Below are 23,167 nucleotides of genomic sequence, written 5' to 3' on the forward strand. Positions count from 1 at the left end.
GAAAATCCTAGAAGACTAAAAGGAGTCTAACACATTGCTAAAGACAGTGGAAGAGCAGACTGACTACAGAACTCATCAGAATGCTGATGCATTAAGAGATCAGTTGTCTACTTCAAAAACAAGAGCACCAACTCCAAGCCTTCCTGGAGCTAGTTTTTTAATAATATTTTCTTCCACAAAAGGTAACCATTGCTAAAGGGTTTTATCACCCACTGGAAAAAGGCATTCCACGGAGTTTAACTCACTGCTATGAGAATGTTTTCTGGAATCTCAAGCAGTTGACTTCTGGCTCTGTGCTAGTACATTGTGACAAATATAGAGCATTATTTCCTACCACTAATAGTTCAGGTCACCTTATGGTGCTGGAGCAGGGCTGGGCCAGATGGCAATGAGGGACAGGCTGCTTACAAATCAAGAATAGTCTCAGCGATGGCATGGAACAATGCAGGAAATGGTAAATGAGCCCAGAAGTCTCCAATTTCACCTACTACCTATTTGGCTTTACCCACACATTCTTTCACATGGAATAAACCACTTGGAGGATTCATTGCTGAATTTAAGCCCTTATCTTGAATTGCATATTTCTAGAGTAGCCCTGAAAGCAATATTACATACTGATTTTTTACCCAAGACTTAGGGTAGGATTTGCAAATTCCCTTTTTTGTGTGTGCCATTTGGGGAATTGAACTCAGGGCTTCAAGGAAGCTAAGCACATGCCGTACCACTGAGCTATACCCCCAAATTCTATAGGAAATTTGAATATTCACATATTTTTTAGATTCTTCAAGCCAATTAAATTTTACTTCATAACAAACAAATCTAGAATTTTTAATCTGTCAGCTTCTTACACGGATATAGAGGTAATGGCAAGGAGGGAAACATGAAACAGTATTAAATTTTTTATATTATTCACAGGTTGTCGATGAATATATTTCCTTGTGAAGAAAGTCTGCTATTATTCAAGAAGGCAATCATCATGTATTTGGACAGGATGTCAAATGGCACATGGAGTTTTCCTTCCTGAGAAGTATGGGCTAGAAACTGGTGATGATGATCCTGAAATTACCGGATAATAATGAGTCATAAGGCAGATTGTTTGGAATAGCCTATCAAAAACATTACCCTGTAATGGGAAGTAACCAAAATATACTGGACAGGAGTCCATATTGATTTTTTAGTAACATTCCAAAGTTAAAAAAAATTGCTTGATTATATAAAGCTTTCTTTAAGTAATCTCTTCTGAATTTCAAACATGTTACAGCACAGTTCTATGCCAGTATGTATCACATCTGAAAATATCATTTCTGATCTTGAACATACATTTACTTCAGGCTACCAAAAAACAAATAGATCTGAACTTTAGTTGAGCTCTACTATATTTCACTACATTCAAGCAAAGAATCAGCTAGAAAACTACTTTAGCTATAGTCAGAGTAAGAACATGCTTAAGAAATTTAAAGAACGTGTTGCCAGTAAGGTTTTCCAAGCATAACTAGAATATCCACAGTAAGAGAGAGATTAGAGAAGGCCCTGTTTAGACCTGCATATAGGGCCTGGTGAGGCACAGGGGTACAGGCCCAGTTAACAGCAGAACTTCAGCCCAGAGTGTGGGAAATTTGAATAATCATGGTTCAAAAAAGCAGTCAGCAAGATAAAGTATGAGAGTCTGGGGAGCCCATGGGTGAGAAAATTGATAGAATAATTTTTAAATTTTGTGTTAGTATATACATAATAAATACATTCATTGTCAGGAATTGGTATATATGCACAATGCATCTTAATCTTTTTTACTTCCCCTTCCCCTCCCCTTCCTCCTGTCTCCCCCTACCCCAGAGGCCCTTCCCATAGAATAATTCTTAAAAGTCCTAGAGTAGACAGTTGGCCCATGAAATGTATAGCCAATGGCTGCAGGCTCAGAAAGTTGGTTCCAAATTCTCACATAACTAATTATGATAGCAAAGTAAAGTCTGGAAGGACAGGAATCAGGCAGTCAATGCAATAAGAAACTCAGAGAATACAGGCAAAAGAAGAAGCCTGAGCCTTTTAAAAAAGGCATATGAAGCAAAATTGAGTGATGAGTATAGGCATCTGGATACCAGATCAAAGCAACTTAGCATCCAATATGTTAACCAACTGTATATATACAGTACCAGGACCTATGACAATATCTGGTATGTAGTAAGAGGTCAGCAGTTTTGTTAAATCAATGTCAATGTGTGAATGCAACCTAAGCAATTCAAGAAATATTAGATACTATATAAAGGACTTGATGGCAAAACTAGGGAGAACAAAATCAGGAAAAGAGGAAGTATAAGAAACTCAAGGACAAGGACCAACTGAGAATGGCAAACACACTAAGAACTACTTGCTATGATAAACTTCCTTCCCCACAAATGTTTATCCAGGCTGAAGAGTGAGATAAGTTAAGTAGAGATGGTGAATACCATTCCCTTAGGACTTCCACGTATCCTGTAGTTGAACAAGATGGCTTCACTCTCTTTTATTAAGTAGTTATTTTTTTTACCAAGACTAAAATGTAGCCTTGAAGCATACAGCACCAGGATCAATGCTGTTTCTAGAAACACCTACTACCAATTAGGGAATGGAGACCATTTACATTCAGAGAGGTACTGACTTAATTCCTGTCATAGCATTATTTTCCTGTTGCTCATTTCCTCATTTTTTTTTTCTTCTTTTGCTTAGCTGCTAATCCCGTGAGGTATACTCATTCTTTTGACTTACTGGCATTGTTGGCTTCATTGTCTCTTTCTAAGATATCTTTCAGAATTGTTTGTAATGCTGGTTTGGTGGTCATGAGTTCCTTGAGGTGCTCTTTGTATGGGAAATACCTTATTTCTCCATCAATTTTAAAGTTTTGCAGGATGCATAAGTCGAGATTGAACTTTGTTATCGTTTAGGACTTGAAATACTTCACTCCAAGCCCTCCTGACCTTTAAGCTTTGTGTAGAGAAGTCTGTGATGATTCTGATGGGTTTATCTCGATATGTGATTTGTTGCCTTTCTCGAATAGCTTTTAAGATTTTGTCCCTGTGATAGATTTCTGGAACTTTTAGTATAATGTGGCATGGAGAGGTTCTCTTTTGATCATGGCTATTTGGTGTTTTATATGCTCCACTTATCTGTATGTTTATTTCTTTCCCTATGTTTGGGAAGTTTTTTTCCATTATTTCTGTGAATGGGTTTTTTATGCCATTTGTGTTGTTTTCTGATTTTTCACTTATACTAGTTATTCTTAGATTAGTCTTCTTTGTATCATCTAGCAGCTGTTGGATCCATTTTTCTCCTGTTGTTTTTATGGTGTTTCTGAGTAGTTGATCTTTGAAGGCATCATTATCTTCTAGTTCTAAAATTCTGTCCTCACATTGGTCTGTACTGCTGCCCATACTTTCAATATGATTTTTAATCTCCTGGATTTCTGATTGAAACCTTTTCATTGACTCCAATTATTTGGTATACTGGTCATTTATGTTTTTTGGGTTTTGCTGTAGAAGTTTCCTTTTAATTTGAGATGGTGACAGGAATGAGTTTAGAGTGGGGGACTCAGGGTGAGGAGAACGTCATCATTCAGAATGGAGGGACACCCCTGTCCAATGCCATGACCCAAATGCACACAGGATAGGAACCAGGGAAGGTTCTGGTAGGGTCCAACCCAGGGGCTACAGGACCCACTGTCACGATGCCCTCCCTTCATAGGAAGGGGCCTCTGCTCTCTGCCTCAGAGTCCTGCAGGGAAGGGTGCAAGGATACTGCAGCTGGGGGAGGCTGTGGAGGCCCCAGAGAGCCTGGGCCCTGCTTTTCTTACTGTCAGGATGGGGAGAGGATCACCAGCAGAACTTCTGGGGTTGCTTTTTTAGAGATATTGGAGAGTCTGAGTCATTACCCTAAAATGTGATTGGGAGAAATTTGGTATCTCAGGACCAGAGATTTGGGTAGGTAAGTTTTATTCCCTTAATACTCAAACATAAACACACACACACACACACACACACACACACACACAACTACATATGTGTTCAGATGGTGGCTTACACATGCAGAGGCTCTGGTGATATGGAGACTGGCAGGAAGGATGGGGAGCAAAGATGGCCTTGCTTAGACTTGTGCTTGAGGTGGGGAGGTGGGAGGGCTACTTCTGCCATGTCTATCCCTCCCTACTGAGGTTTGAACCACTTTAGGTACTCGAGGATGTCAGACTTCACCGTACTGACTGGAGCCTTGTGGAATCAGCGCTTGGCAGGGTCCAGCCCCTCAGGAACTTCTCAGAGTTCCAGCAGATGTCATAGACCTTCATGGGCTCCCAGAAGAGCAGCTCTGGTGACCCCAAAAGTTCAGACGTTGGAGGGTAGGAGTTCTTCAGAAAGGTGAAGACCTTCTGTTCATTTTCTCCATTCACATCCCCTTTTTCAAAGAGCTGGAAATTGGGGACAAAGCCACCACCTGGATGCACATATTTAAGCCCAGAGAGGACCTCTGAGTTCTTCCCTGGTTCCTGTCTTCCACACTGGTTACAGGGAAACTCCAATACAACAATCCCCAAACTGCACAGCTTGTCCTGCAGTGCATTCAGTTCAGCATACTGGGTGGTCAGGCCGCAGTAGGTGGCCATGTTGATGAAGAGGATGTGCTTGCCAGAGTACTGCATGAGCTGGATGTACTCCTCGCCCATGTGGATCAGGGCTCCATACTTGTAAATGTTGCCTGGTACAGCTTTGTTGCAACTGGTCTTCATCTTCTGTGCATTTGGGGTGTCTTGCTTGAGGCCCAGCAGGAACAGCAGGATGAGGCCAAGCCCTGCATCGGAGAGCAGAGTGCACATGGCTGGACTAGGTGTGGTCATTTATGTTTTGTATCATTTTGTTTAGCTCATCTAGCCTTTCGAGCTCCTGCATCTTTTTGGTTGTTACTTCCACCTTCTCTAATCCCACTGAGTATTTCCTTCAGCGGTTTTCTAACCTCTTCTACTATGTTTTTGAGTAATTCAGGTGTGTGACTTATATTATTCTTCCCCTTGGTACCCCCTGGATTGGCTTTGGGGGAGTTGGGGGTTTGGGGAAGCTTTGGGTATGATCTTTCATTTTCTCCAGTGTTAGTTTCACAAATTAACTGATATATCCTACATTTTATATAATATTATCCCTTCAAAAGGATAAATGTGTGCAATTTTATACATGTCTTGAAGTAAAGGCTTTGGATAAATGCCAAAAGAAAAATGCTGTAACTTATTTTACCTTAAGCCATCCAACTAGCTCGATTTTAAAAATAGCATAGCTAATTATTCAGGGTGTTTTCTTTACATGACTATGAAATCTTGTTAATCAGATGTTTTGAGAATGTCATTTGTAAGTACCAAATACTTTTGTTCTTCAGAAACTTTCTCCACATACTAATAAGTTAAAATTTAAGTGTTTAGTTATTTAACTATATAAAGTAAATTATTTTGCTTCTCAGATAGTAGTTCCTCTCTACTTCAATTTCCTCACCATTCACCAAAACTACTTTCAAACAACAATTTAATCAATATTTTTTTCTTGAAGTCTTCACTTTTTTTTCATCTCCTGTCCATCAATCAATATTCTCCTTTTTCTTTTTTGAGAAGAAACTCCACAATCTTCCTTCCTTCTAGTTCCAATTTTTCTTTCCTTCTCTATGGGCTTCCATGAGTTTCTCTTCTCAGTCCAGTCCCTTTTCTTCTCTTTATCCTTAGGCTCCATGGCCTCACTCACCATTCCCTGAGATGTAACCATGACTTTTTTTTCCCCAATGCTAGAAACTGAACCCAGGGCCTTCACTTTTTTGTTTGTTTGTTTGTTTGTTTGTTTTGAGGCAGGGTCTCACTAAGTCACTAAGTTGTCTAGGTTGGGCTTGAACTTATGATCCTTCTGCCTTATTCTCCGAGAGTGCTGCAATTTCAAGAATATATCTATTAACTTTGTAACACTGATCCATTTCCACCTTGCACTCTCCACTCCTCAAGTCAGTAATCAAAAGAAAATTCATTATCCACCACTGAAACCAGGACTGGAACAAGGTAAGAAATTATACCTCATGAACTCTCATAAAACAGGGGCACATAAAGAGCTATTTTAAAGAGTGAAAGTACAAATAAGGAAAAATCACTCATGATAAAATCTGGGGTAGGTGGGCACCCATCCCTGCATAATCCTAATCATGGTCTCTCTTCAAAAAGGTTGACATTTATCTGGATACCACAAGCCAAAAACAGCACAACAACAAATGGGTCATGCTTCTTACTGTGTTTGGAGTGTTTTGCAAAAAGCTAATACAAACCTGCTTGGAAAAACAAGCCCTCAACCTAAATTGAGCAGTATTTTCATTAATAACTCAAGTTGTCTTATGAGCTCATGATTCAAAATTACAAAATAATTAAATAAATTTGGTGTCATGAACAACAGTCAGAAGAAAAAAGTAAAGGCCAGAAATAGAACCATGAAATTTTCACATAATAGTATTTGCAAATACAGAATATAAAATAACTGGATGAAGTATTTTTAAACTGAAAAATAGTCAAACATATGAAAAGATGTTGGTCTCAGAAAAGAACTAAGTACATTTTTAAAGAACCAGATAAATTTTTTAAATAGAAGTATAATTAATTTTAAAAACTCCATGGGAAGTTTCCAGATTATACTTGACAGCTGAAAAAAGAGTTATTCCTGAAGTAGAACTTTATAAACTTAATTAGAATTTAGCCAAGATAAGATACCAAAAAATTTTTAAAGAAAGATTCGGAGGATAAAATTTAAATATCCAATTGAACTTAGAGATAGAGAAAAACAGGGAGATGTAATATATAAAATAACTGATGGCTGATAAATATACAAAATTGATTAATTCTGCAAACTATCCAAGTGGGATAAATAAAAAGTACAACTAGATAAACTATGATAAAGCTAAAAGATACCAAAGAAAAAAATTTTAACATTAAGATCACCCAAAAAGTAAGGACAGAATACTTGTTGCAAATGTCAATTAAATTGGTAACAGATACCTCAGGAGAAATTAGAGCAGTCAGATGAGAATGTTGAGATAAAATAACTGTTAACAGACGATTTTATACCTAACTAAAATATTCTTAAGTACAATCATGAAGTAAAATCATTTACTAACAAAATATGACTGAGATTATCACCACCAGTCTTTGCCAAAGCAATTCCTAAACCACATACTTCAAAAATTTCAAATCAGAGGGAGATCAAGAGATGCAGGGAGAAGAGAGAAAATAAAAAGAATTAAGACATATTATGTACATGTATCAACTCCCATAAATCATTATATACTACAAACATGTAATACAAAATATTTTTAATTTAAAGAAAATCTAATCTGAATCTAGAAGGATTCAGATGGAAAAGGGTATGGTGAGGAAGTAAATAAACAAATGAGTGAATCTAAGAAAACATAGATGCATGAAATTATTATAATGACTATGGCATAAACAGAGGTGAACTGCTAAGATCTCATTTCAAGAGACAATCTGAGCCAGCTTTGGTAGCACACACCTGTAATCCTATCAGTTGGAAGGCTGAGGAAGGAGGATTGCCATGAGTTTGAGGCCAGCCTGGGATACACAGTGAGTTCAAAGCCAGACTGAACTACAAAGTGGCACACTGTCTCAAAAAACAAAAACAAAAAACCAAAAAAGAGAGAGAGAGAGAATCTGATGCAGGGTGATTTCATCAAGACAGTGAGTAGGAACCCCCATAGTCTCCTAACCTCCAATAGATTCACTGATTTAATAACAATAAATAGACCAGTTCTCTGCATGAGAAATCCATGAAATATTTAAGAGAATCCCATACTGCATATAAGAACAAAACCTGTCACATTGAAGCCTGTAAGGAAATCTGTGGCACTGATTCACCTTAGTCTCTCCCACACCGCAGCACAATTGGAAAATATTTCCCAGTGACCAACTTCTTCAGAAGGCAAAAAGAAGACAAGCATATATTCAACTGTTCTAGCTTTTTAGAAAGCTGTCTGGGGGACTGATTTCTGTCTTGCCTAAACCTGAGTACTGTCAGGAATGGGTACCAACTTTAGGGTTACTAAGAACAAAGATGATAGTTTGAGCCATACTCCCTCCCTGGCTCAGTGCCGAAAAGAGGGAGGAAGCCTTCAATTTTCAGCTTCTACAGGGGGAGGGAGAGTTAGAGCATGCATCCAATGTGCCTTCTATTCAAAGGACTGCCTAAAACGCTGGTTAAGTTCTCTAAGTTCAACTTAGAGAACTGAAAGAATCTGGCATAGTGTAGAAACCTGGGGTACAATGAGAACTAAAGAGCTGGACAGCTTTCACAGCTCCAGAGAACCTTAGTACCTCAGGCAAATACCAAATACCAGACAAAGTAAGAGGTTATGAAGCCCTTAAAAGAGAAACAAGCATTTCCAGACATAGTGGTGCATGCCTGTGATTCCAGTACTTGGGAGGCTGAGGCAGGAAAATTCCCATGAGTTTGAGGCCATCCTAGGCTACAATAGTGAGATCAAGGCTAGCCTGAACTGCAGTGAGACTCTTTCTCAAAAAAAAAAAAAAAAAAAAAAAAAAAACCAGAAAGAAAAAGACAGAAACAAGCACATCTCTGTAACTGAAAATTCACATACAAAAGTCTGAAAATATGAAATTACAAAAGAAGTTTAAAGAACCACATAACCACTAGCTAGTGAGGCCTAATTAAAAATAGTTCATAAAGACTAGGAAAAATAGCTATTATTTCAAATGTACAGATCTCAACAGGAAGTTATAAGACAAAGAAACAGGAAAATAGGGCTAAAAGTACCAAAATAAATTTCAAAAACCAAACTTAAATAGTTTATTAATTACCTCACAAATCAAAGTACTCATCATAAAGATACTTAATAACCTCAGGAAAATGTTGCATACATAAATTAAAATCTCAGTAAAGAAAACATAAAAAGGACAAAACAGAAATTTTGGAAACAAAGAATACAACTGAATTGAAAAATGCACTACAGGATTCATTACCAGATTCAATCAAGCAAAAGAAAGAACCAGCAAGCTCAAACATAGGTCATTGGAAATTATGCAAAGGAGAGAGAGAGAGAGAGAGGTAAAAAGCCTGATAACTTATAGAATTGAAGTGGACCAATATATGCATCATAGAAATTCAGAAATAAAAACATGGAAAGGGTAGACTGCTTAAAATAATAGCCAAAATACTTCCCAAACCCAGAAAAAGAAATGGACATCCATATTCATGAAGTACAAAAAATACTAACTATAATAAATAAAAAGAACTCCACACTGAGCTATATTATAATACAATTGTCAAAATTTGAAGATAGAGAAAATTTTTGAAAGCAACAAGTTAACCAGTGACATTATCTACAAGGAAGCTCTCATAAGACTGTCAGTGAGTTTTTCAGCAGTAATATTGCTGATCAGAAGGAATGGAAAAATATATATTATAATATATAATTTTATATATAATCCAATACAAATATATTATTAGATGTGTGTGATATATAATGAACACATTTTTCTTGGGGAACTGACATGAGTACTTATCACATATTAATTCTTTTGCTTCCCCTTCCCCTCTCCTCCCACCTCCATCCTTCCATCTCTAGATCCCCTTGCCATTTGCAAAAGATCTCTTTCACTATACTTTCTTATCTACCTTTTATCTTACACTTGAGATTATTTATACTGTGTGTTTCTCATATAAGAGAAACCATGCAATATTTAAGATTGTGTGTCTGGTTTATTGCTCTTAACATTGTGGTCTCAAAGTACATCCATTCTTTTCCAAATGACTCAATTTTATCCTTCTTTGTAGCTGAGTAGTACCATATACTGAAACTGCTGAAAGAAAGAAATGCCACCACAGAAAATGCTATCCAGCAAAAATGTCCTTTAAAAATAAAAGGTATAGAAAGGTACTTTCTCAATATAATAAATTCCATTTATGATAAACCTTAGCTAACATTATAATCAGTGGGAAATAACTGAAAATTTTTCCAGTAAGATCCCACGCAAGGCAAGGATGTCCACTCTTAATGCTTCTTTTCAACATATTACTACTGAAAGTACTTACAAAAGCAATTTGACATTAAAAGGCATCTAAACTGGAAAGAAAATAAAATTATTCAAAAATAACATTGTCCAGAGATCTCACACACACACACACACGCACACACACACACACACACACACACACACACAAATCTGTTGGAACTAATGAATAATCTCTGTAAAGGATACAAAAACAAGATACAAAACCCAGTAACATTTTTATGCACAAATAATGAGCTACCTAACAAAGAAATCAAGAAAACAATTCCACTTAAAATACCATCAAAAATCCAGAACAAACATCTGTGGATGACGCAGTGGGGTCCTCAGTCACAGAGAACCCGCTGATCCACCCAAGCCCCAACAGTGATCCACTGGAACCCCTCCCCTCCCTCCCCCGCTCCTCTGGCCTCTTGGCTGTACAGCCACCTGGTTCCACACTACAAAGACACAGAGGACACCGGACCACCAGACCACTGTACTGGGTAAGTTGGAGTGATCATCACCTCCCATTGGAACTGGGACTATCTTCAGGGAAAGGGCAGCTGGAACCTGCAGTACAACCCTGCAGAATTCAAACCTACAGGAGGACAGGGAGCTCAACTTAGGACTTGCAGCCAGAAATATGCCTGAATCTCATGGGTCTGCAACTGGCTTGCTGAGACTCATTGACTTATATCTACACACTGCTACATACATAGTCTATTGTGACAGCAGAGTCATACCCTGAAGGAGAGCCTTCATTTTTATTTTTAAATTCCAAAATTAGTATTATTGGTTTGTTTGGGGTTTTTGCCACTTATATTTAATTTTTTTCCTACTCTTTGCAAATTTTTGTTTTTCTGTCCATTTTTTTCCTTCTTTCTTTTACTGTTCCTTTCTCTCTCTCTCTTACACTCACTCTCTTGCTGTCCCACATTGTTCATCTCCCATTTTGTTCCTGTTCTGGCCCTCATTCAGACTTCTTTATTTTTCTATTATTCTCTTTTTCCTTCTCTTGCCTGTGTGCTCTGGCCTCACTGCTAACCTTCCCCTATTCTTCTACCTATCTATCCCTCCCTCCCCAACTCCATCTAACTCCTCATCCCGAAGGGGAAAGTTGTTATATTGAAGAGTTTATTCACTATAAACATATGTTGGGTTGGTCCTCAATTTTGATTTAATTCACACAGTTAAAGGTGATAGATTAATAACTACCACAAAATGTCTTTTTCTAAGATGTACTTGATGCTGTGGTGTTGCTGATTGTATCACTTGGGCTAAGGTGTTGTTATTGATCTAGTAAGTGATCCTTCCTTGCATAATGAAAATGAGATCGCCTCAGAGACTCAAAACTTAAAGACCAGCTATATATGGAAGACACCTCTGAGAAGCAATCATTCCAAAAGGGTTTTAATTACAAGCAACAAAGATACTTTACAATGAGCAATTCTGAAGTATCAACCAAGGAGTTAAACCAAGGACAGTACCAAAAAAAAAAAAATGAGAAAACATTTAAGCAAGGCACAAACTCAGATTTCCACTGCACCAAGGGTAAACCCTGAGGGAAATAAGGTGGAAAAGTCTAATAATCAACCACCTGGACACCCTGAACTGATAGTACAGGAAGTAACCAAACAGATGAATGAGGCTCTAGAAAAATTCAAAGCAGAAATAATCTCCCAGATATCTAAAGAGATTGTGAGCAGAGTGAAAGACATGATTAGAGGCTCTAGAACAAAAACAAATAAAAAAATTGATGAGCTCGGAAACATGCAGGAAGCCATAAATACCCAGCATAAGAAAGAAATGGAAACCATGATCACCCAATATAAGAAAGAAATGGAATTCATGAAACAGATTCAAACATATATTCAGGAGATTAAAAACTCCATTGAAAGTATCCATAGCAGATTAAGGGAATCTGAAGATAGAATATCAGACACAGAAGACAGGATCATGGTTAAAAACCATGAAAACAGAGATTTCTTAAAAATAGTAAGGGACCATGAGAAATCAATCCAACAGCTGCTAGATGATGTAAAGAAGAATAACATAAGACTGATAGGAGTCCATGAAAAAACAGGAGAAAGTACAATTGACATTAAAATACTCTTCACAGGAGTAATGGGGGAAAACTTCCCAGACAGAGGTAGAGAATTGGACATACAGATAAGTGACGCATATAGAACTCCAAATAGCCATGATCAAAAAAATCTACATCTAGACATATAATAGTCAAGATCCCAGAAACCCAACAGAAGAACAAAATCCTACAAGCAGTTAGAAAAAGAGAAACAAATCACCTACAAAGGAAAGCCCATCAGAATCACGGCAGACTTCTCAACACAAACCCTCAAGTAAAGGAAAGCCTGGAGTGAAGTATTTCAAGCTCAAAAAGAAAATAACTTCCAACCTAGACTGTTGTATCCTGCAAAATTATCTTTCAAAATTGATGGGGAAATTAGATGCTAGAGTAAGAGATGACAATCCTAAATATATATGCACCCAATACGAATGCCCCCAGCTATACAAAACAAATATTAATGGATATGAAAAACCAAGTAAGTACTAACACAAATATAGTGGGAGACCTCAATACCCCCCTATCACAAAGAGATAGATCATCTAGACAAAAAGTTGACAAGGAAATTCTAGAACTGAACCAAGTTATTGAACAAATGGGCTTACTAGATGTTTACAGAATGTTCCACCCCACAAAATCAGAGTACACATTTTTTTTCGGCTGTACATGGGTCATTCTCCAGAATAGACCACATGCTAGCTCATAAGACCTGTCTAAGTCAATGTAAAAGAATTGAAGTTAGCCCCTGTATATTATCAGACCATAGTGCAATAAAATTGGAGATCAATAACATAAGAAACTGCAAAACCCCAACAAACACATGGAAACTGAATAACACCCTCCTGAACAACCAATGGGTCACAGAAGAAATTAAAAAAGAAATTAAAAAGTTTCTACAAGTAAATGATTGTGCCAGTACAACATATAGGAATCTATGGGACACAATGAAAGCAGTTCTACATGGGAAATTCATAACAGTAAGTGCCCATATTAGGAAAACAGAGAAAACTCAGATGGATAACCTAGTGCAGAACCTCAAGCTGCTAGAAAAAGAAGAGCATAACAAATCTAAAGATCGTACAAGAGAGGAAATTATAAAGATCAGGGCAGAAATCAATGCAATGAAGCCTAAGAGAACAATACAAAAATCAATGAATCAAAGGGTTGGTTTTTTGAAAGAATAAATAAAATCGATAAACCTTTAGCCAACCTTATCACAAAAAGGAAAGAAAAGGTGCAAATACATGCAATTAAGAATGAAAAAGGTGAAGTCATAAGAGATCCAACAGAAATCCAGAGGATCATCAATACCTACTTCAAGAACCTGTACTCTAATAAAATGGAAAACACAGAAGAAATGGGCAGATTCCTACATACATATGAATTGCCAAAGTTAAATGAAAAAGATACAGAAATTCTAAACACCCCAATTACAATGAGTGAAATTGAAAATGTAATAAAATATTTTCCAACAAAGAAAAGCCCAGGTCCTGATGGCTTCACTGCTGAATTCTACAAGACATTTTAAAAAGAACTATTGCCATTACTCTTCAAACTCATCAAGGAAATTGAAAGGGAAGCAATACTTCCAAATTCATTCCTGGAAGCAAGTGTTACTTTGATTCCAAAACCAGGGAAAGACCCAATCCAAAAAGAGAACTACAGGCCAATCTCCCTAATGAACATAGATGCAAAAATCCTCAACAAGATACTGGCAAACAGAATACAGAGGGTCATCAAGAAGATCATACACCCTGACCAAGTCGGATTTGTCCCAGGGATGCAAGGATGGTTCAACATTCATAAATCAATAAATGTAATATATTATATTAAGAGAGTCAAGGACAAAAACTACATGATCATTTTAATAGATGCAGAAAAGGCATTCAACAAAATCCAACACCCATTCATGATAAAAAAAAAATGCTACAGAAAATTGGAATAGAAGGTCTTTATATCAACCTGATTAAGGCTATCTATGAAAAACCAACAGCCAACATCATACTACATGGTCAAAAACTGAAAACTTTCACGCTGAAATCAGGAACAAGACAAGGATGCCCACTATCACCACTCCTATTCAATGTAGTTCTGGAAACATTAGCCTCAGCATTAGAAAAGGGAAAGAAAAAAAGGAATAAAGTTAGGAAGGGAAGAACTTAAACCGTCATTATTTGCTGATGATATGATACTTTACATAGAAGACACAAAAAACTCTGCCAAAAGACTTCTAGACTGAATTGAGAGACTCAGTAGAGTGGCTGGATGCAAGGTCAACACTCAAAAAACAATAGCCTTCTTGTACACAAATAACGGACTCACTGAGAGAGAAATTAGGGAAACAATTCCTTTTCCAATAACATCCCAAAAAATGAAATGTCTAGGAATCAATCTAACAAAGGAAGCAAAAGACCTCTACATTGAAAACTATAGCACTCTGAAAAAAGAGACTGAAAAGGATACAAGAAAACGGAAAGACATCCCTTGCTCCTGGGTTGGAAGAACCAATATAGTGAAAATGGCCACACTTCCAAAACTACTATATAGATTCAATGCAATGCCGATTGAAATTCCAACAATGTACTTCACAGAACTAGAGAAAACAATCCAAAAATTCATTTGGAACAACAAGAGACCTAGAATAGCAAAAGCAATTCTAAGCAACAGAGACATGGCTGGGGGTATCACAATCCCCAACTTGAAATGATACTACAAAGCAACTGTGATAAAAACAGCATTGTACTGGCAAAAGAACAGACCTGAGGATCAGTGGAATATATTAGAAGATGCAGAAGCAACTCCAGACATACTCAGCCACCTCATCTTTGACAAAGAAGCCAACCACCATCACTGGAGGAAAGATAGCCAATTTAATAAATGGTGTTGGACAAACTGGATTTCAACCTGCCAAAGATTAAAACTAGACCCCCACACCTATCATCTAAACTAAGATTGAAGTAGATTAAAGATCTAAATTTTTTTTTGCTGAAATTCTTTTATTGGTACATTTTAGGTATACAATATGTTTATATTTATCATTGAGTGCTTGAACCTGTACAAGATGTATCTTGGTTGTTATTTTTTCCCCATTATCTGTGCACCCTTCACCTCCACCCTTCCCTATTTACATAGACTTCGTTTCCATTTTTTTTTCTTTTCTCATAATTTTTCCTTTCCATTTCTTCCTTTCCTCATCTCCTCCCACCACCCCTACCCCTTTGGACCTGTTCCTATTTTAAAGTGTCAATTATTAGTTATTAATCCTTTTAATCCTTATTTGTACTTTCAGTTTCCCACATTAGAGAAACTATTCAGTATTTGCACATGTGTCCTATTTATTTCACTTAAGAGGATGGCATCGATATGCATCCATTTAGCTATAAATGACTCTAGTTTCTCATTATTTATGGCTGAGTAGTACTGCATTTTATTAAAAACACCACATCTTCATATCCAGTTTCCAGTTGATGGGCACTTAGGCTGTTTCCAAGTTTTAGCTATCACGATATGGGCTGCTATGAACAAGGGTGCACATATATCACTATGGTATGATTCTTCTAATTCTTTGGGGAAGATACCCAGCAGGGAAATGGCTAAGTAAAATGGGACTTCCAGTCCTAGTTCTTTGAAGTAGCTCCATACTGATTTCCAGTGGTTGCACCAGTCTACACTCCCACCAGCAGTGCAGTAGGGTTCCTCTTTTCCCACAGCCCTCCCAGCATTTGTTATTGGTTGATTTCATGATGTCAGCCATTCTTTCTGGGGTGAGATCAAATCTCAGCAGTTTTCATTTGCATCACTCGAAAGACCAGTGTTCTTGAACATTTTTTCTTATGTTTATTTGCTATTTCTACTTCTTTGTCTGAGAAATGTCTGTTCCTTTCAGATGCTCATTTTTGAATTGGATCTTTAAATTAGAGAGGTCTGATTTTTTTAAGTTCTTTATATATTCTAGATAGTAGTCCTTTGTCTGAGGTACAGCTGCTAAAAAATCTTTTCCCACATTCTAGGTTGTCTCTTCACACTGTTGGTGGTTTCTCTTGCTGTACAGAAGCTTTTTAGTAAGAAGAGATCCCACTTGTTGATTGTTTGTGCTAGTCCACGGGCAACTGAGGGTTTGTTCATAAAATCTTTTGCTACACTAATATCTTCAAGAGTTCCACTTCACCTCTATTGCAGCCAGTTCAGCATTTCTGTTTTAATGTTTAGATCTTTAATCCATTTCGATTTTAGTTTAGTGCATGGTGAGAGATATAGGTCTAGTTTTAATTTTTAAATTTAATCTTTAGCAAGTAGAAATTCAATCTTTCCAACACTATTTATTAAAGAGGCTATCTTTCCTCTAGTGAGGCTGTTTGGGTCCTCTGTCCAAGGCGAGGTGGCTGAGTGTGTCTGGAGTTGTTTCTGCATCTTCTAATGTGTTCCACTAGTCCTCAGGTCTATATATTTGCAGGACCATGTTTTATTTATCACAGTACCTTTGTAGTATAGTTTCAAGTTGGGGATTGTAATACCCACTATCTTGCCTAGTATTGCTTTTGTTATTCTAGATCTCTTCTTGTTTCAAATGAATTTTTGGATTGTTTTCTCCAGATCTGTGAAATGTGCTTCTGGGAATTCAACTATATAGCACTTTTAGAAGTATGGCCATTTTCACTGTGTTGATCCTTTCTACTCAGGAGCAAGGGATGTCTTTCCATTTCCTGATATCATCTTCAATCTTTTCAGAGTGCTACAGTTTTCAAAGTAGAGGTCTTTAATTTCTTTTGTTAGGTTGATTCCTAGGTATTTCAGTTTCTTGGATGCTATTGTGAAAGGAATTGATTGCCCATTTCTCTCTCAGTTAGTCTGTTTTTTGTGTAAAGAAAAGCATTGATTTTTGTGTGTTGATCTTGTACCCACCTACTTTACTGAATTTGGTTATTAAGTCTAGAAGAATTTTGGTGGCATTCTTAGGGTCTTCTATATAGAGAGTATGACACCAGCAAAAAAATGACAGTTTGACTTCTTTTTCTCCTATCTTCATTCCTTTTCTTTCTCTTGTCTAATTGCTGTGGCTAATGTTTCCAAAACTAAGTTGAACAGGAGTGATATTAGTGGACATCCTTGACTTGTTCTTGATTTTAGCATGAAGGATTTCACCTTTTGACCATTTAGTATGATATTGGCTGTTGGTTTTTCATAGATGGCTTTTATCAGATTGAGGTAGGGACCATCTATTCCAATGTTTTGTAGGGTTTTTATGATAAATGTGTATTCAATTTTGTCAAATGCTTTTTCTGCATCTATTGAGATAATCATATGGTTTTTGTCCTTGACTCTATTGATATAGTGTATTACACTGACTGATTTGAGTATGTTGAACCATCCTTGCATCCCTGGGATGAATCCCACTTGGTCAGTGTGTATGATCTTCTTGATGATCTTCTGCATTCTATTTGCCAGTATCTTATTAAGTATTTCTGCATCTATGTTCATCAGTGAGATTGGCCTATAGTTCTTTTTTTCAGTAGGATCTTTCTCTTCTTTGGGGATTAAGGTGATGCTTGCTTCCAAGAATGAATTTGGGAGTACTGCTTCCCTTTCAATTTCATTGAAGAGCTTAAACAGTAGTGGCAGCAGTTGCTCTCCAAATGTCTTGTAGAATTGAGCAGTGAATCCAACAGGACCTGGGCTTTTCTTAGTCGGTAAGTTTTTAATTACGTTTTCAATTTCATTGATTGATATTGTGTTGTTTAGAATTTTTAGGTCTTCTTCGTTCAACTTTGGTAATTCATATTTATCTAGGAATCTGTCCATTTCTTCTGTGTTGTCCATCTTATTGGCGTATAGGTTCTGTGAGTAGGTATTGATGATCCTCTGGATTTCCGCTGGGTCCACTGTAATTTCACCTTTTTCGTTCCTAACTGCATGGATTTTGGGCTTTTTCTTTACTTTTTCTGATAAGGGTGGCTCAGGGTTTGTCAATTTTGTTTATTCTTTTGAAGAACTAACTCCTGATTTCATTAATTTTTTGTATCATTCTCTGTCTCCATTCCATTGATTTCTACTCTGATCTTTATAATTTCCTCCCTTGTATGAGCTTTGGGTTTATCCTGCTCTTCTTTTTTAGAAGTTTGAGGTTGAGCATCAAGTTGTTTAATTTGGCTCACTCTGTTTTCTTAATATGAGTATTCACTGCTATGAATTTCCCTCATAAGACTGCTTTCATTGTGTCCTATAGATTCTAAAATGTTGTACTGTCATTGTCATTTAATTGAAGGAACTGTCTGATTTTATTTAATTTCCTCTGTGACCTATTGGTTATTCAGGAGTGTGCTGTTCAATTTCCATGTGTTTATGAAATTCTTGTGGATTCTTTTGCTATTGATCTCCAATTTCATCACACTATGGTCTGATAATGTACAGGGGATTACTTCAATTCCTTTGCACTTACTTAAATATGTTCTACAAGTGAGTATGTGGTCTATTTTGGAGAACAACCCAAGTGCAGCTGAGAAGAACGTTTATTCTGATTTGGCAGGGTGGAATACTCTATAAATATATTTTAAGTTCATTTGTTCAAGAGTTCAATTGAGTTCTAGTATTTCATTACTTATTTTTTGTCTAGTTGATCTATCTATTTGTGACAGTGGGGTAGTGAGTTCCCCCACTACTACTGTATTAGTGGATATATGACTTTTCATGTCCGTTAGTATTTGTTTTATATAGTTGTGCACACTACTGTTTGGTGCATAGATATTTAAGATTGTCATCTCTTCCTGTTGGATTGTTCCCTTTACAAGGACGTAGTGTCCTTCTTTGTCTTTCTTAATCAGTGTTGGTTTGAAATCTACTTGATCTGCAAAGAGGATAGCTACTCCTGCTTTTTGGGGGGTTCCCATCATATGGAGTATTGTTTTCCACCCTTTAACTTTCAGTCTATGAGTTTCTTTTTGAATTAAGTGTGTTTCTTGTATGCAGCATATTTTTGGATTTTGCTTCTTGATCCATTCTGCCAGTCTATTTCTTTTGATTGGTGACTTGAGACCATTAACATTGATGGTTATAACTGATACATACTGACTTATCCTTGTCATGACTTTTTTTACTATTGCATTCTCCCCCTTTACATTTAATTTCTTGTCACACCTGATGGATTCATTCTGCTGTGCTTCCTGGGAATGTGATCTTCATTGTATTTTCTTAGGATATTGTCTAAAATTTTTTGGAGTGCTGGTTTGGTATTCATGAAGTTCCTAAGGTGCTCTTTGTCATGAAAGTAGCTTATTTCTCCATCTTTTTAAAGATAGTTTTGCAGGGTACATCAATCTGGGTTGAAGGCTGTTTTCCTTTAGGGCTTGGAATACATCACTCCAACCTCTTCTTGCCTTGAGGGTTTGCGTTGAGATGTCTGCTGTGATTCTGATGGGCTTTCCTTTGTATGTGATTTGTTTCTTTTCTCTAACTGCTTGTAGAACTTTGTTCTTCTGTTGTGTTTCTGGAATCCTAACAATTATATGCTTATATGCAATTTTTTTTTGATCAAGGCTAGTTGGAGTCCTATATGCCTCACTTATCTGTATGTCAAGTTCTTTTCCCATGCTTGGCAAGTTTTCTGCCATTACTTCTGAAAACAGTTTTTTTATATCATCTGAACTCTCTCCTGTTTCTTCATTGACTTTAATCAGACTTACGTTATTCTTCTTTGTATCATGTAGCAGCTGCTCAATTGATTTCTTGTCCCATACAATTTTGAAGCATTTTTCTTTTCCTTACCACTAATTGCAATCTGATTCTTTATATCTGAAATTCTGTCTTCACATTGGCTCATTCTGCAATGTAGACTTTCAATGGAGTTTTTAATCTCCTGGAAATCTGTTTGCATCTGTTTTATGGATTCCATTTGTTTCCTATGTTGGGATTCCATCATGTTCCTCAGTTCCTCTCTAGATTTATTAATCAAGTCTTGCACTATGAGCACAATCACTGCTGTTATCTGAGAAATTATTTCTGATTTCATTTTTTCCAGATCCTCTTTTGTTGCCAGTTCAGGGAGTTCAGCTGGTTGACTATCAGTGTTCCATCTCATTTCCTTTTGGGGTTGCTGTAGGTGATCTGGAAGTCTGGTTTTGAGACTTGTTTATGAGTCTTCTCATTTTGACAGGGGGGTGAAATGCTGTTGGCGCCTGCTTGGCTCACCTCCTCTGCACTGGGAGCAGTGGTACAGTGGCTCAAGAGCCCCTTCCTCTGTGCTGGGAGCAGTGATACGGTGGCCTGGAAGCCCCTTCCTCTGCACTGGGAGTGGTGGTACAGTGGCCCGTAAGCCCCTACCTCTGCACTGGGAGCAGTGGTACGGCAGCCTGGAAGCCCCCACCTCTGTGCTGGGAGCAGTGGTACAGCGGCCTGGAAGCCCCTTTCTCTGCACTAGAGTGGTGGTACAGCTGCCTGGAAGCCCCTTCCTCTGAGCTGGGAGCAGTGGTATCTCCCTCACTATTTTTAAGTAATCTTTCTTTTCCTGGTCACTAATCACAATCCTGTCTTCTATATCTGATATATATCTATATATAGGTAGATAGATATAGATATAGATATAGAGATAGATATGGATATAGATATATAGATAGATATGGATATAGATATATATCTTCTATATCAGATATATATATCTGACAGATATATATATCTGATATATCTGTCCTCACACTGGCTCTTTCTGCTGAATAAACTTTCAATGGACTGTTCAATCTACTGGATATCTGTCTGCATCTGTTTTATGAATTCTGTTTGTTTCCTATCCTGGGACTCCATCATGTTCCTCAGCTCCTGTATTTTTTTATTCTGTGTGTACTCTAGAGTTATTTGCCCTGTCTTTCACTATAGACACAATCTCTATTGTTATCTGAGAAGCTATTTCTGATTTTATTTTTTCCAAGTCCTCTTTTATTGCCAGTTCAGGGATTCCATGTGGTTGAGTTCCATCTCCTTATCCCTTGGGTTTGTCTTTGGTGATCTGTGAGTCTGGTATTTAGTCTTGTTTAAGTGTCTTCTCATTTCAATCAATGCTATCTGCTGTGCCTTTATTGAGGTGACTCTTTGCTCTCCCAGTGGGCTTCAATTCTCAACAAGCCTCATAGAGGCCTTCTCTCTACTGCTCCCCACTGTGCCAATTTCTGTATTGAGAATGATGGCCTTCTGGATCCCCATGCTTGGCTGTTGTCTGGGCAGGATTCTGGCTGGGGCCTGTGTACACTTACCGATGGTATCTGGGTGGGCCCCTGGTTGGGCCTGCCTGCCTGCCTGTGTAGCTATTGTCCAGGTAGGCTTTTGGCTGGGGCCTGTATGACTGTGCAGCTGTTGTCCAAGCAGGCTTCTGGCTGGGGTCTGTGCACACTTGCTGATGGTATCTGGGCAGGCCTCTGGCTTGGGCCTGCATGCCTGTGCAGCTGTTGTTCAGGCGAGATTCTGGCCATAGAAAATCTTTCTTATAAGTGTTTTAATTTGATATTGCCCAAACAAAAGATGACAGAGAAGGCTGACAATCTTTTCTTTTAAATGGTGTTGTGGAAACTGAATAGCCACATGTAAAAAATAAAATTATATTAAATGTAAAAATCAACTCAAAATAAATTAAAGGCCTGAAACTATAAAACTCCTAGAAGAAAATATGGTGAAAAAACTTCACAACATTGGTCTTGACAATTATTTCTTGGGTATACTACAGGCAAAAAATGTGAAAATAGATAAGAAAATCAAAAATCCTCTGTGCAATCAAGGAAACAATACGATTAAAAAGAAAAGCACCTAAGATGTGAGAAAATATTTGCAAGCCATATCTTTGGTAAGGGGTTAAGATTCAAAATACAGAAGGAGCTCCTAAAATTCAATAACACAAAAGTAACCTGATTTTTCAAATGGGCACAGAATTTGAGTAGATATTTTACCAAAGACAAATAAATGACCAACAGGTATACTGATCATCAGGTGAATATAAATCAAAACCACAAGAGATATAAGGGGAGGGAGAGAGTGTGGGAAGGAGAAAGAAAAAGAAAGTAAGAGTTAACAAAAATGTGGAGAAATTGTACGTGGGTACTAATTAAGACAGTATGGAAGTTCCTGAAAAAATTGTTTTAATTTTTATTTAATAAATGAAGATAAAAGTAAAATGATTTAGCAATTCTACTTATGGACATTTATCCAAAAGAACTGAAAATATGACCACAAAGAGATGGGTGTACTCTTGTTTGTCTTAGAACCTGTTACAGCTGAGATTCAGATTAGATATAGATGATAGATAGATAGATAGATAGATAGATAGATAGATAGATAAATCCAGCTTGTCTGTGTACACCATAAGTCATAAGAGTCCCTTTACTGCAGTCTCTAATACTAAATGCCCACTCTAGTAGCCATAGAAGTTCATGGAAGAGCTTTGGCTCAGTTTCTCTACAAAGTATCCTCGTTAACTGTTCAGACTTGAGTATTACCCTAAATTACAGTGATTTAGCTAAGATTCTGGAAATCTAGTAAGTTCTCTCAGTCTCTTCTCCATGTTAAAATTTCCTCCCCTGTTACAAATCTTTTACTGCAAAGAGATTGATCCCCTGGAATTATAAGGTCAGCTATTATTAAGTGATTACTATGTGTGCCAAACAATGCTAAATTCATCTTATGATTATTATTACCTTGAGTGTGAGCACAATCATAAGATATACATATCACTATAAATTTACTATATTCAGGAAAGAGAAACACTGAAAGATAAGCAATCTACTCAAGCATTTATTAGCAGAGCTACATACTACTGTTTTCCTGATGCTGAATTCTTTTATCCCATTTGTTGGAAACCTACATGGTGTTTGCCGTTTTGGTTCAATATGACATCCTTGGATAATTGTTATATGAACATAACTGAGGTCACAATATCTTTTATAATGGGTGATGGTTAGACCCAGACAATTTCACAAGTACCAGCCTGTGCTACCACCAAAGGGTGCCCAGCTCCAGGTACTACTAATCTCTCCTTTCAGCTGCACTGACAGTCA

The 23,167-nt window shown here is 37.3% G+C and overlaps 1 protein-coding gene and 1 pseudogene across 1 annotated transcript in view; both read right to left on the minus strand.

Annotated features, from left to right (window-relative positions):
- Window positions 1-23,167, minus strand: part of Sugct (succinyl-CoA:glutarate-CoA transferase) — a 743,994-nt gene that overhangs the window by 441,324 nt on the left and 279,503 nt on the right. The gene's annotated exons all lie outside the window — the stretch shown is intronic.
- On the minus strand, window positions 1,859-6,400 carry LOC147822668 (glutathione peroxidase 6 pseudogene; annotated as a pseudogene).

Source organism: Heterocephalus glaber, unplaced genomic scaffold (assembly GCF_053883595.1).
Source record: "Heterocephalus glaber isolate CG9 unplaced genomic scaffold, H.glaber_assembly_v1.0 deba00001610, whole genome shotgun sequence".
Classification (NCBI taxonomy): domain Eukaryota; kingdom Metazoa; phylum Chordata; class Mammalia; order Rodentia; family Bathyergidae; genus Heterocephalus; species Heterocephalus glaber.